The following is a 20,219-nucleotide window of genomic DNA, read 5'->3' on the forward strand; positions in this document are numbered from 1 at the left end:
GGGCGTGAGGTCTCCACAGTACATCGATGTTGTCGCCAGTGGTCGGCGGAAGGTGCACGTGCCCGTCGACCTGGGACCGGACCGCAGCGACGCACGGATGCACGCCAAGACCGTAGGATCCTACGCAGTGCCGTAGGGGACCGCACCGCCACTTCCCAGCAAATTAGGGACACTGTTGCTCCTGGGGTATCGGCGAGGACCATTCGCAACCGTCTCCATGAAGCTGGGCTACGGTCCCGCACACCGTTAGGCCGTCTTCCGCTCACGCCCCAACATCGTGCAGCCCGCCTCCAGTGGTGTCGCGACAGGCGTGAATGGAGGGACGAATGGAGACGTGTCGTCTTCAGCGATGAGAGTCGCTTCTGCCTTGGTGCCAATGATGGTCATATGCGTGTTTGGCGCCGTGCAGGTGAGCGCCACAATCAGGACTGCATACGACCGAGGCACACAGGGCCAACACCCGGCATCATGGTGTGGGGAGCGATCTCCTACACTGGCCGTACACCACTGGTGATCGTCGAGGGGACACTGAATAGTGCACGGTACATCCAAACCGTCATCGAACCCATCGTTCTACCATTCCTAGACCGGCAAGGGAACTTGCTGTTCCAACAGGACAATGCACGTCCGCATGTATCTTGTGCCACCCAACGTGCTCTAGAAGGTGTAAGTCAACTACCCTGGCCAGCAAGATCTCCGGATCTGTCCCCCATTGAGCATGTTTGGGACTGGATGAAGCGTCGTCTCACGCGGTCTGCACGTCCAGCACGAACGCTGGTCCAACTGAGGCGCCAGGTGGAAATGGCATGGCAAGCCGTTCCACAGGACTACATCCAGCATCTCTACGATCGTCTCCATGGGAGAATAGCAGCCTGCATTGCTGCGAAAGGTGGATATACACTGTACTAGTGCCGACATTGTGCATGCTCTGTTGCCTGTGTCTATGTGCCCGTGGTTCTGTCAGTGTGATCATGTGATGTATTTGACCCCAGGAATGTGTCAATAAAGTTTCCCCTTCCTGGGACGATGAATTCACGGTGTTCTTATTTCAATTTCCAGGAGTGTATAAAGACGATCTGTTGTCATTTATTTTGGGTGCACTCACACAAGCATACTGGCTTATTTATTTATGTACAATCTTTAATTTGTAATTATTTTACGTGGTCTGAAAGTGGCTGAATGTTATAACATTTCTTTTATTTAAATATAGTTGGAATATATTAGTTTAGTGCTGGAAAGTGGCCAAGATGAGTCAAATCATGTCTGTAGCATGTAATAACGATGTATTTTTGGTAGAGTTGGTCTTCAGCCACTAGAAAAAGCAGACAGTAGCAGAACACTTTGGGAGTCGAGTGGAGACTGGGACTTTTCGATTGAAGAGCTCTAAGGAGCGATTCTGGACATTTTGTGTCTACTGCTGGAAGAAGGAAGCCCTGCTTATGGTAAAGTGTATGATTGTCAGTCACACAGGTGATTGATTCTGGGTGGTGTAAGGCCGCTACAATACTCTAACTTTCGAGAGGACTTAATATTTTGACAGATCTGAATGTACTCCAGAGTAGGTATCTTACGTTGTCCGCTTGTACTAAGTAACTGAGGATAGACAGCGTAAGAGTTACTGTTCTTTGTGTCACATGTGACAATTTGTGCATCATCATGTTGAAATCTGAACTGTTTCGAGTTGATAAAATATTTCATGTATTATGATCACAAAATGGACTTTGTTTCCACATACCTTTTATGGCTATTTAGTTTGAGGATTTTGCTACCATTCTCGTAACGCTCTCAACATAATTTTCTGCATTTGATGAGGATATTTTCTATATGTATTGCAATTGAATATCGTAAGACCACTTCCCATTTTTTGAGATGTTCTTTCTCGAATAAATATTATTCAAAATAATTCTCTGTCAGCTACATCAATTACTGACGTTAGAATAGAGTCCTTTTTAGTACATTATCCATCTATTTTTTCTTTTGTATAACTGTGTATTTTGTTAATTCACAATTCTAGCTAATGCCTAGACTATTTGTCTGCAATACCACAGAAACAGGATATTGTTTCCAGCGAATTATCCATGAGACATGAAATCAGACATGCACAGTTCTACCCTATGACTAAACCGAGCTATTCTTATTAAAGAGAGCTATGCATAGCCCCAGGATCTAAGGTACAAGTAACTGGAGGTAAAGGTGCAACTGGTTTGTACGTATGCACTGCTGTTTAGAGGAGCAACTACTTTGCAGTAACGTTAGGTACCATCGCAATTGGAGGCTCGTCTGGGATATGAATCCAATTCCTTTAGAATTACAACCATAATTCTAACACTTTGCAGTATTGTGTGATCCATGTCCCAAATCAATTGCTTGATAGCCAGTGAGTGTGGGGGCTCCAAGCATAAGATTTTACAACAGTTGCATTCAAGGATTGGTAGAAAAAGTTAGGTATGGGGACCCAGGAACCACGCACAGATTTGTGGATCAAAACCATGGACTGCTACCAATCTGTGGTGTGGGTTTAGACAGAGTGGGGTTCGGCCTAGAGATTGTGCAGATGTGCAGCTCAATTTAAAATAATTTTATTGAGTATCCAAACTTCAAATAACCAAATAGTAAACCACTTACAATAAAACTAAATATATATTTTTATAGTCTGAAACAACTTTAAGTAGGGCCAAAATAACAAATAGCACAATTATAATTACAACAATAACAGAAAAAATTCAGATACAGAATAAATTCAATATTGCTCTGTAATGGACAACCAGGTAACAACGTAACAATTTAAAATTCATAGCAATTGGCCACAAACAGAGATAATAACTGTAAAACTTGTGATGTCAAAGAATATTTAGCCTTACCTAGGATCGGTAAATGTAACATCTACTACTTCTTGACCCACTATTACTACAGTTACCAGACAACTAAAATACCCACTACAATAACACTACCAAGCTACTCAGCTCTTATCTGTATAGTATTTTATACAATAACGTATATAACAGCTCCTTCACATTAAAGTAATATCAACAAAATCTTATGCAACAAGTGTGAGCCACATGTTTATTCACATCAATAAAGGCCATTTCACTCATGCTGTCATGTCACGTCACGTCACAATCCCATCAAAACATTCTGCAATGCATTTCAAATGGCGGCATCCACACTGGCCGTCACGTCATCTCATATCATGGCGCCGTCAGGGTTTCTCGAGAAGGAAGTTTTGACGGCTGACGTCATCCTCTGTAGTTGATCTCATGACTCCATAGCTCACTTCCTCCTAATACACAGCCATGCACTGATCTCTGTACTTCGTTTCATTGTGCTTTTTGTGGTTGATATCAGTTGTTACTGGAAATCTTTGTTATTCATTAGCTATCGTAAATCGTTTTGTTTCGTTATTTGTTTCATTTGAATTTATAATTTGATAATTAACGACGAAATATTAATTGAAACCGTGAGCCAGCAGCCTGAACTGTACGGCGTCAGCATAATAAATTACTTACCCTCTACTAAAGTGGATTTTACACATACTAGTACCGAATTTAATATTTTACAATGAAATGGATTGCAATATCGCTGAAACTTGAAGCGAGAAAAGTACTCTGTGTACACTCATGGGCGATTAGTAAGTGGAATTTATTTGTATGTTGTCAGACACTGCAACAATGACAAAATTTTTTTTTTTGTTAACTACACATTAAGGACTGTGCAAGAGTTTTTGTTTAAACATGTATCTGAGGCAGGCTTATTTATTGCTAAGTAGCTTTCTGGATTGTGTATGAAACAGTTTTGCAGGAATCAGTGGTCAGTATTTAAGTGATTTCACTAGCTAACCCCAGTTCAAATAAGGCACTTGAATTATTAAACCCAAACACAAAGGTAATGAAAACATATAAAGCTTGAAGGGAACGATATTGAGTGATATATGACTATTTCCCAAAAATTTGCACTGGATTGGCAACTAAACTTAACCTTAAACAAAATCAGATTTTCACTGACTGTGATGGAAGCTCGTAACACACTGGTGGTCCAGCTTTCTAAAATATTTGTAAAATGCGAATTCCTTTTCCTATAGCTCCCTGTAAAGCATGTCAAATTCCCCTTTTTGTACCACGTAATGACATTTTACGGACCCCCTCTCTTTTTTGCGCTGTTTTGTACTTGTGTCTTCCATGTTTAATACACTATATAGCTATCCGTGCAAGCTACAAACTGTTTGAGTGAAATAAATTTCGTTTTCGTACAAACGTAGACTCTAGCATCCACATATGTGTTCTACCACATTGTGTATGTGCACTTTGGGCTTAGAAACAGTTCAGAATCATCTTGCAAAGACAGCAATTCACGCGAAAAAGCAGTTTAGGAGAGCCATGCGAGTTTAGAGAATTGACTAGACATGATGGACAGCACAGTCTAACATAACGGTCGAGACACTCTGTCTTGCTTTTTTTTTTTTTTTTTTTTTTTTTTTTTTTTTTACCCCCTCCCTCCCGCCCATCCACCGATAGTAGCGCCCCAAGCGGCCAGCAAACGGCATTTCCGAATGCGATATCGGATGAGTGCGAATATTAACGTTTATGTTGATTTGTAACACAGTTTTTACAATAGGGATTGCTTGTAGTGCCTAAAAGTCTACAGTAACTAAAAGAAATGATACCACATTTGCCATCATTTAGTTTCCTGAGTACTGTGAGAGGTAAGACGCGGTGCATAGCAGGACACTTTATTTACGATTCTTTTGTAACGTAACGACATTTGCTGAAAAATGTCGTTTTCCTTTAATAACTAAAGATTGCTAGTAATTATCAGATGACCAAATCTTTGGCAGGAAGATGTCCTATGTCTGCCCAACAAAGAAGAGTTTTATTTGCTAGGCTTTCTGCCAAATCAGTGAGTGCTATGTAGGAAACCTATGTGGAATGTAAGACCTACATTATTTGATGTACCAAATAAACCATCATAACTGTAATTTAAGGAAAAATTACACAGGCGTCATAATAAAATCGTCAAAAGCAATAAATCTGTTTCCCAGCACAGAACAAACGAATTCCACAGTTGTTGCTTAATCCGAGCCGCAAACAGCAAAAACCTACAGCAGATTCGCTTTTGAGGCAAAAGAAATTAAATTTACACAAAGTATCCATGTATTTGAAAGTCGAGTTAAGTATAAGACTGGGTGACTCATTAGAACCCATAAAAAATTTCTAAGTGTCAAGGGATACAGCTATGATAATGACAACAGACATTAACAGAAATATATGCTTGTATGCATGAAATATGTGTTTATATTCTTTCGTTTTCAGCGGAATAAGCTGCAAATATCGACATATTTGAAAGTAATTCTTCGTGAATAAGTTGTAAGTTACGTCATTGAATAAAAGTTACTCTGCTGTTTTTAAATGTATTTCACGATGATTCATCTTAGAAATTTCCTAAGGGATGGAACGCAAAAATGCAACAACTATTTCGTTAATTAAATAGAAAATAAGTAACAAAAACATTATCCTTACGATACATGTGACAGTCTGCTGTCTCACCGCTTGGAGCGCTAAGGCCTGCGTCACCTAGGATGGCGCTTCTTCGAATAGTGGCGGAGCGGAAAGGAAGCGGAAGGGGGGGGGGGGATGAGAACTGCGCATGCGTGGCAGCAGAGAGCGGGCAAACAATGTCCACGTTGACGGTACATTGTATTATACGTTCAAATCTATGAAAGGAATAATAAACATTAAAACCAATTTCGATCAATCGTCATGAGAGAAATATTAATTTACATCTTTAATTCACTTCCACTGCTCCACAGATTTACTCTGTGTGACGTCAGGAGGCGAGAACAGCTGGTACAGCTTCGTGAAGATGTGAACTACAGTTTTTCTCAGAATTAACATTGAAACTGCTTGCAATAATAACCATTTATTGCGATTTGAACTGCATTATAAGTAAAAATTTACTAAACAACAAAATTAACTTCAAGCACAAGCCGAAATCGGTATATTTGCTTGGCAACTGCTTCTCCTCAATAGAATTTTTTAAAATGTGTAAGGTGTGCGTGCGTGTGTGTGTGTATGTGTGTCGATAGTTAAGTGTAATCGTATGTGTGTGTCGATAGTTAAGTGTAATCACTGCGCGTAAAAAAAGAATTAGTGGTAGAAAAGAGTAATGTGAAATACTATCGTAAAAATGGTCAGTTAGTTATATTTTTCGTTGTTAACAGGCATTATGAGTGTAAACTAACAAGTATGATATTACAGTGAGAGGCCGCATTTATCATACATTGAACAAGCAAACAATTAACTGTCATCTGCTAATAACTCCAGGGAATCTGATCGATAACGTCAAAAACCACCAATATCTCGCAACAGTTACTGTTATTTTAGTGCCTTATCCAGTTCGTGCCTTGAAAATGACAAAGGTCTACAACATGGCAGGGGCAATATGTTGAACATTATGGTCTGCACAATTAAAAGGATACAAAGTCCTAATCAAAAAGACTAGGAAATTCTTTTTATTATGTATGCAACTGATATGTTGACAAACACATTTTTTTTTAAAAATCACGAGTCTTTAAAACTAAGAAATAGTTTTACTTTGTTCCATTGTCTACATCGTAATACCATCGTCACTTCTATTTGAGTCTGTTACCAAACAATCGGATTTTAAATTTACGATGACAAGTTCAAGGCTTATATCCATCATCACTTCCCTGTCAAATTCTTCTTTCTGAAGCTTTTCAGCAAGCCACACAGTCCGTGCCTACGCTACAGGTAGGATGTTGTCTGTTGCCTCATTGTCTATTGCTTCATGCACAAGCTATTCACTGTGTGTTATCTTGAGTGTTTTGTTTTTTTCTCCCACATGTCCTTAAACCATTTGCCCAAATTAATTCCATGGGGCTACAATGACAGTGACAAGTGGGTAAACACAAAACTGTGTGATCCCATTCACAAGCAAGGAAGTCAAGTTTGTACATTCTTTCACGTGACTTGTACAGTATAAATTAACGATCTGCAGGAGATCGGCATGAGTCTGGTTTATACGGTTCTTAATATTTTTATTTTTAAGCCGGTGAAAAATATCCTCTTTTCTGGTGTCTATACTTGGTGTTTTCTCTGTAACAGTTGATTTATAACTCGAAGCAAGGTATGACAAGAATTGTGAGTCTCGTCACGAAACTGACAGCATTCATTGCCGAATGTTAATCACTGCTGTTTTTCTTGCACGTAAATACAAGGTTATTCTCAGAAATAAAACCAGAAGAGTCAGCATGCAGAATAATTATCCAAGAATCTATCCCTGTGAGAACTTTAAAACTGTCAGTACCATCACTCATTTTCCAGCAGATCTTCTTGGAATCATTCTAATTGACTCATATTTCATCAAGGTAACTCACTGTTGAACTACCTCCTTCTTCTGTATCATGAATCTTCATATGGGATATAGTTCATGCTGCACCTAGGTCACTTCTTTGAACTAAAATCTCTCTTCTTAATGTATCTGGAACCAACCTATTTTAAAATTCTCTACCTTGGCAAAGTGCTTACCATTGAAGCCTGCATAACTGTAACACGTTTTTGTTATGCCGGGCATTCATCATTCACATGGAGCACTTTAAAACATCGGTGTTAAAACTATCCATTTGTGTTACAGGTTTCTTGCGAATTCGATGCTTTCCACGTGACACGAAAGCAACTGTTTCTATGGTTCCTACAGCTTTGACACTTTCCAATTCTCTTTACAGTTCTCTTGCCGACACCACATGGTTCTGGAGTCCCTTCGTGTGTTTTCCAATGTCAACAGTAGGAGACCTTCTTTTAAATTCACGTTTGAAAAAGTTATAAATGCGGTAAATAAATCGCCTCGCTTGCTTGCGAAGCACTTCACGTTTATTGCCGTCACCTGAGTTTTTTTTAATCACACTTAAACATTTAGAAGATACACATTCGTGGCTATACTGCTGCAAGAAAAAAAAGGAAATAAAAAAAACCTGTTGAATAATTCGTTTGTCGCGAAGTGCGGCAACAGTACAGCTTGTAGGAGCGAGGTTCACGCTCTCTTGCTGCAACTCTCTGATTGACACTCGGAAAGAGAAGAATATTATTGGCCACCAGGGGCTAGTGGAGGGGGATTCACAGAACGGCTGGAACTTGGGCCGCCTTCTTACATGATGCGAACAATAGTGTAGTTCTAGCCGTCAAACGGTAACGACTTTCACACCAGAAACTGTCGTGTCTGTATATTTAGACTGTGACGGACGGTGTGAATGCTATGGAGGTATAAAAGAAGGGAGTTGTCATTATGTCACAAACTTGAAGGCGACATCCGCCATCTTATACAGTCCAAAACACTACGTTCACCGCATTTGTACTTCCATGGTTCACCGCGATGGTACTTCTCCATGACGTCACTCTGACGTGTCCGTGCCCAGTTTCGACCATTGGAGATACCTATTGACTTTCGTAGTCATATCCCAAATAACATCTGGTGCATTGATTGTGTGGAGAAGTAGTTGGTTCATCAAAAATGCGAGCTTGCTTCGTTTGCAGGTGTAATAATCGATCCGATCGTAATCTAAAGTTTAAAAGAATTACATTTCATTTGTAAGTGGAGCTGTTCAAGCAATATTTTCTTTTGTATACACGAATCATGCTTGCGCTGTTTACATTTATTGTAGTGATTTTATTTCCGTCACTTGACCTTACACTTCGTATCAACCCCTATACAGTTCTGTTTCTTCGACATTTTAATAATCGTTCACTTTGTTGATATACAGAAGATACTATGGCATGCCTTGCTTCTTCCCTCATTGCACACGATGGGTTAACAACTAAGGCGTGGCCCGCATCTCGTGGTCGTGCGGTAGCGTTCTCGCTTCCCACGCCCGCGTTCCCGGGTTCGATTCCCGGCGGGGTCAGGGATTTTCTCTGCCTCGTGATGGCTGGGTGTCGTGTGCTGTCCTTAGGTTAGTTAGGTTTAAGTAGTTCTAAGTTCTAGGGGACTGATGACCGTAGCAGTTAAGTCCCGTAGTGCTCAGAGCCATTTGAACCATTTTGAACTAAGGCGTAGGTAAGTTTTTTCCAATCGTCAACATTAAAAATGTAGTGCGTGCTTGTTGAAAGCTGAAAATGTGACGAACAAGAAGCAGTAGCAGTAAGCAAACTCGCATCTGTTTTGGAACTTAGCTCCATTTGTCGATACAAGTACAATAGAAACGGAATGAAATGGGTTACGAAAGTATCATTTTCACAACACATCGTTCTCTTCCTGGTTATTCTAAATATATCAACGAAAAACATGTTACATTAAGGTGACAAAATATGTCGTATTACTAGAGCAATTACGCTTTCAAAGACAGAAAAACGTTCGAAATTACCTTCCTGGCACTATGTTATTATCGTAAGCACTACAATTTTTAAAATTGCGTGCTCACGATAGAAATTATTAACAAGAAGCAATCGTAAATAGTAGTCTGCTAATGTTGTGGGCCATTTAAAATGTCGAAAGGCCCCGCCCACTCTGGCTTCAAAACGAATAGTGTAGGTCTATAGCACCATACGGTTTTTTTTGTTTTTTTTTTTATAAATCTCCAAGCTGAATACACCCCGACGTGAGGGTGGTAAGGGTGTCATGACGTGACGCTGCTGTGAAGGCAAGTGTGGATTGGCTTAATACTGTTAACTGGTTTAACTAGCTGATTTACATTTACAGTGATATACCGGATGATCAAAAAGTCAGTATAAATTTGAACTCTTAATAATGCAGTTACAGAGGTAAAAATTGAGACACATGTTTGGAATGACATGGGGTTTTATTAGAACCACCTCATCTTGCTAAGCGCGTGAAAGATCTCTTACACGCGTCGTTTGGTGATGATCGTGTGCTCAGCCGCCACTTTCGTCATGCTTGGTCTCCCAGGTCCCCAGACCTCAATCCGTGCGATTATTGGCACGCAAGTGTATCGTGATCGACCGACATCTCTAGGGATGCTGAAAGACAACATCCGACGCCAATGCCTCACCGTAACTCCGGACATGCTTTACAGTACTGTTCACAACATTATTCCTCGACTACAGCTATTGTTGAGGAATGATGGTGGACATACTGAGCATTTACTGTAAAGAACATCATCTTTGCTTTGTCTTACTTTGTTATGCTAATTATTGCTATTCTGATCAGATGAAGCGCCATCTGTCGGACATTTTCTGAACTTTTGTATTTTTTTGACATTTTTTGAACTTTTGTATTTTTTGGTTCTAATAAAACCCCACGTCATTCCAAGCATGTGTCAATTTGTACCTCTCTATCTACATTATTCAGTGATTTATTCAGTTTTCAAATTTATACTGACTTTTTGATCACCCGGTACAATCAATTTGTGCTTAACACACTTAATCATGCACACAGTCTGTAATAATATAAGAATTATGCCAGCTCTGCCTCATAGCGGACTCTGTTGCTTGGCCTGCATGCCATAAATAAGAAATAAATAGTTACACGTGCAGGAAGTTGTTTATAAGTGGCTGCATTCAGTGCAACGCCTCAGTCACAATGCCACAAGGATGGCACTATCAGTAGCAAAAGCACTCCTTATGACACGCTGAATTAGTTCCTTTGCATTGCTAAGCGTCTGTCCGAGAAAGACAGAACGGTTCCACCAGGCTGTCGTTTACACGGCACACATGCTGACCGTCATCTTGTCCAGTAACCATCCTGCACACCAGCTTCTTGAGACTCTCGGTCTTGGCTCCACCAGAACTCTACTTCATGTCACTCGTGCGTCACGTACACTGCTCCGTCCGCCCTCTCGCGGCAGACCGTGACACTAGGAATGCGAAAAACTCACCGGTATTTTATTTCTGGATAACCGGTATTTTTCCGTATTTGTTTAGTCTCAGTTATAACATGTATTTTTTTTATTTTTTACTAATAACCGGGTAAAAAACCGAAGTATCAATTACCGATGGCAGCAGTGCTATAATTTTTGGTTTTGAAATAAATATTTTTGTTAAAAAAAGGAATAGTTTTATTCGTAAATTTTCCATTGGTTTGAAATATTGTGTTGTTATAGAAAATGGGAAAAGCCATCAGTGAAATTTTAATTTTAATAACAATTTAATTTTAATAACAATGCCAACAGAAACGACCAACAAACAGATGGAAAAGAATTGCTACAGCATTGCTGAGACAATACTATATCTGTTACTCTGTGGCGTTGCTTGTTAGATAGTACTTGTGTACATGCAGTGAGTAGGACTTGCTCAACCTTTTCTATAAGGTAGTTTCCCGCTGTTGGCGTCGAGTGTTAGTTGTATTACAGAATGGGACCATCCCCAGTCCGGAAGTATTTTACGAAGTGGGGTACCAACAAAATAACAGTGACTAGAGATGGGCAAACTGAAACACGTTACTGTTTCGAAACAAGTGAAACAGTACAGTGTAATGTTTCGATACGCTGTTTCGAAACAGTGAAACAGTTTGTGTTTTGTAATCTAATAAACCTACACATTTTATCATCTTGAATGTCTACTGTATAAGTATGTCCACATAAACACGAATGAGTTGCGAGAGCGCTAATCATATCGCAGAAAGTATGAAATTATCACTTAGGCGTCTTCGCAGTTTCGTATTTCTGCAGAAAATGCGCTGCTTTCGTGTCGTGTGGCTTTCATACTTTTCAATTGGCTGAGGACAGCCATAGCTGAAGACAGAAAGGCCACCACGAACGGTACTGGAGGTGGGAGCAAACTGCAGAAACAACGTATATGCTACTGGAATTCCCACATTCCGTTAGTATGGGTAATATACCCATCCTGTTAATTGCCATGCACACAAAGAGAATCATTGAGGATAATAGGCACAGTGACTATAGACTCACAAATAACGCCAAATAATTCGAATAAATAACAAAATATAACAGAAAAAAATTTTGTCTTTCAAGGTGTTTCGAACCGTTACTATAAATTCACCATGCTTCCTAGTCCTTCCCGTTCACCATTACACTATCAGTGATATGTCAAACAGATTGCTTGCAATTATACCTACATCAGATTTATGTATATGTCTAATAACTGTCACTCTACGCCTTTTTTTATTCAAAATGTTGTAGGCTTACATACGTTTCTTAATATGATTACTGTACATGAACAGAGAAGCGTATGTTATCAAAAAGTGTAATTTAACTGAATGATTTTCACATATTTATTATTTTGAATGTGAATAGTATGCGTTGTTTATTGCTTGGTTAGTGTTTATAAAGCCGATGTTACGCTATTTCGGAATATGACAGTCAGCTAGAAACGAAGCTTTATTTTCGGATATCTTAAGCTTCATGCTATTGCTTGTCAAAAAGATTTTGACACTCTTGAAAGTGTTTCATGAAGTGGTATGTTAAATGTGTTTCAGTACCTGTGCCGAGCCCGAATCTCGTCCGACACAGAGGGGAATGAAACATCACTGTTTCGATACAATTAGTCCGTTCCAAGCACTGGTGGACTGAAACAGCCTTATTTTGAAACAACGATACAGTTTCTGTGTCTGGCTCGAGACCGAATCTGGCCCAGTTATCCGAGACAGGGGTGGAATGAAACACCACTGTTTCGAAACAGTGAACCGTAGCCGTTCCGAAACACTGAAACAGTTCCACGTATCGATACACTGTATTGAAACAGAAACAGTGGCCAAGTCTAACAGTGACCCATTTGCTTTGAAAGATTAAGAATGGGAGGAGTCGCAACAAACTTGCGAAATCATATAAGGAGAAAACTTGAAACTTAATAGTTTACAATAAAAATAGAAAGTAGATGATCTGTTGTCTGTGTTTGTCTGTGTTTACATAATATGTCTTTACCCGCTTGTAGCTTTTGAAACGGACAAATCGACGTGAAAAATAATTCTTCAACCCCAGTTTTCCTTTTAGCACTGACAATTCGGAATCCCCTAATACTGGTACTATCCTCGAGTACAACATTATTTTTGAGCAGAGTTTCAAAAAATTGTAATTAATGGGGAGACTGTTGGTGATTTTTTGTAGTATTCAACCACTTCTCACTTTTCGAGAAAAGCACCGAACGGATTAAGTCTTCTTTTATTTGGATACTTTATTTAATATTTTGATTGTATGTATCTTGAAACTGAAGGAGTCAAAATTTCTCAGTCTTTGTTCGATTTCTACGTTTATTACAGGAAATAATATGAATAAAAGACAGAAAATAAGTTATTCGAGATACCGATTATTTTGAGCATTGACGGCATTGAACTGGCATTGAAGAACCTGACAATGAAAAAAAAATTGGCATTGAGAAACTGGTATTGAAAAAAAACGATTGTTTTAGCGATAACCGCTGTCCCTACGTTCCAATCAACTCGAAAACAGTCTCTGGTGATGGCGGTGGTGGAACTGACCATTCCGTTCGACGTGGCACAGTCGTTGGTTGGACATGTGAGTATACAGAGATTGTGTGCTGCGATGACCCATATTCGACAGCGCGTGCTGAACTGTGTGCTTCAAACATATGTTCCTGCACCAGCATTGTGCTCTGTCGTCATATCTGCCACAAATCGCCACCTATTCTCTTTTATAGAGTGGTCTAGCTTCTGACCACGTTCTGTGATGAGCAGTGGAGGACCATCACTTACCATTTTCCATGGATGTTCATGTTATTATCATTATAACAGCTGACCAGCTTCGCCGTTCCCGAGATGCTAGTTCTCAGGACTGCCCTTTATCACAGTCGCTTATATCAACAGATTTCCCCATTTGCGGCTCGCAGCAGCGCTAGAATGGTCACCCGTTCCCTTCTGCTCTGCTTCGGCCTGGTTTACACCAGAGCGACGCAGGCGAATTAGCATTGATGACCAAGAATTCTCTCATGTTTAACCGGAAGCCGAGCGCGAGTGAACTGCATTAGCTCATGCTATGTTCGCCCTCCCAACTACTCGCTTGCGGACAGTCAAAGGAAGATCGCGTCCTCTCCGGTTCGGCGCTAGCAATACAAAAATCTTCAGTCTGCAATGTCTACTTCTGACCTTGCCATGAGCTACATTAGCGATGGAATGGTGTGAGGAGAATTTAGTGTTGCTGATAGAAGAATATACATGATGTTTCACGATTCATGTTACATACTTCCAGTGGCTGTAGAGGGGACTTAGTGGATCAAGTTTTAATAGGAATCCAGGTCCGGAAACGTCATCCAGCGACGCTAAAGAGAGTAAAAGTTATAGGCGTCGACGCCTGTCAATGTGAGTATGTACATACAGGGTGATTCCGTGATGACGTTACAGACTTTCTAGGGTGATGGGAAGAGATAAACGTATCAGTTTGGGTAAGGGTCACTGTACTGGAAATGAAAGAGTCGAAAGATATAAGCGGAAACCGTTCTGATACCTTTGAAAGTGGATTACATGTACTGGTGCTTTTGTTGTTAAGATTGTAGGGTAGGCAACTTTCAAAGGTGGTAGTATGGACCAAAACAAGGAAAAACGCCCAGTGAACAAAGGCTCTAAAATGCATATCTTAAGAGCTATGAGCATTTATTAAAAAAAATGGTTCAAATGGCTCTGAGCACTATGGGACTCAACTGCTGTGGTCATAAGTCCCCTAGAACTTAGAACTACTTAAACCTAACTAACCTAAGGACATCACACACATCCATGCGCGAGGCAGGATTCGAACCTGCGACCAAGGTCGTGCGGTTCCAGACTGTAGCGCCTTTAACCGCTCGGCCACTCCGGCCGGCGAGCATTTATTCAATAGAGGAGTGTAGCGAACATGGACAAGCACTCATAGCTCGTCAGATATGCATTTTAGAGTACATGTTTACAGGATATTTTTGTCTTATTTTGGCCGATACTATCACCCCCGAAAGTTGCCCGCCCTACTGTCTTAGCAACAACGTTACCAGTACATGTCAGAGCTACCAGAACGGTTTTCACTTATAACTTCCGACTCGTTCGTTTCTCGTACCAGGACCTTACCTCAAAATTATATATTTGTCCTTTACCATCACCCTAGAAAGTCTGTAGCTTCATCACGCAATCACGATGTATGTACATAAATTTACAGACTGCGGCGACTAAAACTTTGACGATCTGTAGCGTCGTTGGATGCGTGCTTTCCTATGTACAACTTGATCTAAGTCGCCTCCACAACCTCTCGACGAGTGCAATATGAATTTTGAAACGCCCTATAGATATCATAGGTACTTCCGGGATCCAGAGATCCACACTGCAAATGCCGCATAAAAACAAAAATGAAAAAAATATGTATTTATTACACTGATAAAAATTAAAAATATATGAATGAGCTAATCATTCTCGTTGCATAAGTTCATGGGTAGCTGTAATTACATGTCTGGTGTATCACTGTTATGTTACAGATTTTCGATGATAAACAGAAGTGATTGAACTGGCCTGAGATCGCGCTCTCTCTCCTCTAAGAAACTCAATAGCAGATTTTGTCAAGTAGCCTATATGAGATGTCATAGTACTATATTTTACATCTTATTAATAATATTTCATTGACATTATATCCTTATAGTACTTCAATAAAGTCATTGAAATGGAAATGGAAATGAGCGTATGGCATTGTTGGCTGGGAGGCCCCATCCGGGGAAGCTCGGCCGCCGAGTGCAAGTCTTATTTCAGTCGACGCCACATTGGGCGACTTGCGTGCAGTCTTAAATCTGCTCCTCAATTGTAATGAGAAGACAGCAAAACGCGTCAGTAATGTGTGTGCAAAATTTTGGAATAATGTGAAGGAAAGCTGCAATTCAGTTTTCAGTGCACTACCTCCACCGATTTCATGTTTATATACAAATGCATATACAATGCATTCCACTTTTCCTAGCCCATTTTGTTTACTCCATCACAAAACAGTACGCTCGCCATGCAAAATAATCTTATCTGAATATCAAAGTTTTGCATCGTGTCTCGAACTATGTACGTAATCTTGTAAACTGTACGCCTGTTATTAACGCCGAAAAACGATGACGCAATCATCATAGGCTGTGGTCGTTCTCTTGTATTCTCTCGCATTCTCTCCTGGGTAAATGCGTGTTTACAGATGCAACACTGGTGAACTGTTTGGGAATGCTCGTTCGATTGCGTTTGCTTCCACTCGCTTCGGTATAAACCAAGCTTCATAGGCTGTTCTTTCCTTATCGATCCACGTGCCCGCAACGGCACCATGGAGCATTCCATATGGCGGTGGTCTACGTCTACACCTACATACACACTCCGCAATCCACCATACGGTGCATGGCGGAGGATACCTCGTACCACAACTAGCGTCTTCTCTCCCTGTTCCACTCCCAAACAGAACGAGGGAAAAATGACTGCCTATATGCCTCTGTACGAGCCCTAATCTCTCTTATCTTATCTTTGTGGTCTTTCCGCGAAATGTAAGTGGGCGGCAGTAAAATTGTACTGCAGTCAGCCTCAAATGCTGGTTCTCTAAATTTCCTCAGTAGCGATTCACGAAAAGAACGCCTCCTTTCCTCTAGAGACTTCCACCTGAGTTCCTGAAGCATTTCCGTAACACTCGCGTGATGATCGAACCTACCAGTAACAAATCTAGCAGCCCGCCTCTGAATTGCTTCTATGTCCTCCCTCAATCCGACCTGATAGGGATCCCAAACGCTCGAGCAGTACTCAAGAATAGGTCATATTAGTGTTTTATAAGCGGTCTCCTTTACAGATGAACCACATCTTCCCAAAATTCTACCGATGAACCGAAGACGACTATCCGCCTTCCCCACAACTGCCATTACATGCTTGTCCCACTTCATATCGCTCTGCAATGTTACGCCCAAATATCTAATCGACGGGACTGTGTCAAGCACTACACTACTAATGGAGTATTCAAACATTAGAGGATTCTTTTTCCTATTCATCTGCATTAATTTACATTTATCTATATTTATAGTTAGCTGCCATTCTTTACACCACTCACAAATCCTGTCCAAGTCATCTTGTATCCTCCTACAGTCACTCAAAGACGACACCTTCCCGTACACCACAGCATCATCAGCAAACAGCCGCACATTGCTATCCACCCTATCCAAAAGATCATTTATGTAGATCAAAAACAACAGCAGACCTACCACACTTCTCTGGGGCACTCCAGATGATACCCTCACCTCCGATGAACACTTGCCATCGAAGACAACGTACTGAGTTCTATTACTTAAGAAGTCTTCGAGCCACTCACATACTTGGGAACCAATCCCATATGCTCGTACCTTAGTTAGGAGTCTGCAGTGGGGCGCCGAGTCAAACGCTTTCCGGAAGTCAAGGAATATGGCATCCGTCTGATACCCTTCGTTTATGGTTCGCAAGATATCATGTGAAAAAAGGGCGAGTTGCGTTTCGCAGGAGCGATGCTTTCTAAAGCCGTGCTGATGCATGGACAGTAACTTCCCTGTCTCAAGGTTCAAATGGTTCAAATGGCTCTGAGCACTATGGGACTTAACGTCTGAGGACATCAGCCCCCTAGAACTTAGAACTACTTAAATCTAACTAACCTAAGGACATCACACACATCCATGCCCGAGGCAGGATTCGAATCTGCGACCGTAGCGGTCGCGCGGCTCCAGGCTGTAGCGCTTAGAACCGCTCGGCCACTCCGGCCGGCTCTGTCTCAAGGAAGTTCATTATATTCGAACTGAGAATACGTTCGAGAATCCTGCAACAAACCGATGTTAAGGTCATGTTTTGGCTAGTCAGTGTATAAGGAGCGATCAAAAAGTTTCCGTTCGATGGCTGTGTTGTCCAGAATCGATATGCCAATCATACAAAATCGCTCTGGGTACATTGGGGCTATCACCCCACCGACGCACGAGCTTGAAGATACCCGTTTGATAAAACACAGTGCCCTGCTGCGAGAAGAAGTCCGCATCTACGTGCTACACATTATCATCGGACAGGGATCGTCGATCCTTCAAGACCCCTTTTAAGGGACCGAAGGTGTGATAATCACATGGCGAGAGATCAGGACTATAGAGCAGGTGCTCGAATGTCGCTCACTGAAGTTGGCGTAACTTCTGCGTTACGACATTTGTGATGTGGGAACGTGCGTTTTCATGAATCAGCACCATCCACAACCGTGGTTTTCGACAGACGTGCTGCCCCAGACACATTCTTCATTCTCCGATGGATGTCTTCCGGTATTTGTCCTTTAGCAGCCACGAAAAGAGTAGTAGCAGCGTGTCCTGTTTAGACGCATTTAGTAATAACTCCGCCATAGTTTACGTTTCTGCATTTACCGCAAGCGTGTCGGAAAGATACGGATGGCACTGTAATCTTTTGTCTGCGTGTCGGTGCTTACAACCCGAATCAGAATTGCGCTACTTTCGCTGCACCAACGCCCTCAAATGGGAACTTTAGATCGCCCCCTTATATTTTATAAGAAAAGGCGCAATCCATTTCCTCACTCACTACTTTTAGATACATTGATAAGATTTTACCAAGAGTCCAAGGAAAGGCAACTAATATCTGAGGGGTAGTGGGGTAAATGATAAGTCGCTTGTGAGGAAAAATGTTCTCCAATTGGCCCTGACACAAGTGTACTTACTCAGGCTGAATATAATCATACAATTTTCGACAGCAGGGTTTACAGGTAAATCCCGTCAAGAAAAGTTTTCCAACGACGTTATACCAATGGCTTAATCCTTGTCAGCTAGCATGACTGAACTGATTACCCAATGGTGATATGGATATACTTCTGTTTACTTCAAAGCGGAATCAGATTAACACCACGGCAAACTGCCGTCATTGTCAAGAGTTCTAGTAAACACAACGGGCACATATGACGGCATGTACTAGAACAAAGACACTCTTCTTTTTCTTGTGCTTTTGTTCCGCTTCAGCTATTGTCAATATGAGTATTAACGCATTTGACATGGATAATTTAGATAATTTACGAGGTGGCCCGATTCCTTTCCTGTCGCCACCCCGTTACACCCCAGGACGGAATATGTGTACTCCAGCTGTCTGTGAGTAGTATTATTCATGTGAAAGTGTGGGAAACCGAAAGAAAATGCACACATCCAGGCTGGCTGGCATATCGACATCCGCCGGACGAATACCATCCGGTGCCAATGCACTTCCCCGTCCCAAGAATAGCGCTTTTACAACGACTGTCCGCGCACGTTGCTGAAAGACATATATTGCTAGCCATTAAACGCGGAAAACCAGACAGGAGAGCAAATAACGAAATGTTACTTTTTGTGCGCACACATTATTAAATTTGTGGTCCATCTGGGGGCATAAATGTCCCGGAGTCAAAATAGTCTCCGACGCGGACCTCTGGGCGGGGACTACTCAGGAGAATGTTGTAATCGTGAGGGGAAAAAAAACCTGGCATTCTATGGATTGGAACGTGGAGTGTTAGATTCCTTAACAGGGTAGGTAAGTCAGAGACTCTAAGTTAGATATAATGGGAATTAATGAAGTATATGGAATGTAGTAGAATTAAATCGGATGATGCAGCGCGAATTAGATTAGGTAATGAGAGACTTAAAGTAGTAAATGAGTTTTGCTATTTGGGGAGCAAAATAACTGATGATGGTCGAATTAGAGAGGATGTAAAATGTAGATTGGCAATGGCAAGGAAAGCGTTTCTGAAGAAGAGAAATTTGTTAACATCGAGTATAGCTTTAAGTGTCAGGAAGTCGTTTCTGAAAGTATTTGTATGGAATGTAGCCATGTATGGAAGTGAAACGTGGACGATAAATAGTTTTGACAAGAAGAGAATAGAAGCTTTCGAAATGTGGTGCTACAGAAGAACGCTGAAGATTAGATGGGTAGATCACATAACTAATGAGGAGGCATTGAATAGAATTGGGGAGAAGAGGAGTTTGTGGCTCAACTTAACTAGAAGAAGGGATCGGTTGGTAAGGGCATATTCTGAAGCATCGAGGCATCACCAGTTTAGTATTGGAGGGCAGCGTGGAGGGTAAAAATCGTAGAGGGAGACCAAGAGATGAATACACTAAGCAGATTCAGAAGGATGTAGGTTGCAGTAGGTACTGGGAGATGAAGAAGCTTGCACAGGATAGAGTAGCATGGAGAGCTGCATCAAACCAGTCTCTGGACTGAAGACCACAACAACGGTGGCAGGGAGAACAGGACTTCTGTTCATGTGAATACAGGACTGTAAACACTAAATCAAATAGAGGCAACCCACGAGAAGGCCTTAGATCTAACAGTGAATAAGAAAACTGGAA

The sequence above is a fragment of the Schistocerca cancellata genome, chromosome 2, assembly GCF_023864275.1.
Source record: "Schistocerca cancellata isolate TAMUIC-IGC-003103 chromosome 2, iqSchCanc2.1, whole genome shotgun sequence".
NCBI classification, from domain to species: domain Eukaryota; kingdom Metazoa; phylum Arthropoda; class Insecta; order Orthoptera; family Acrididae; genus Schistocerca; species Schistocerca cancellata.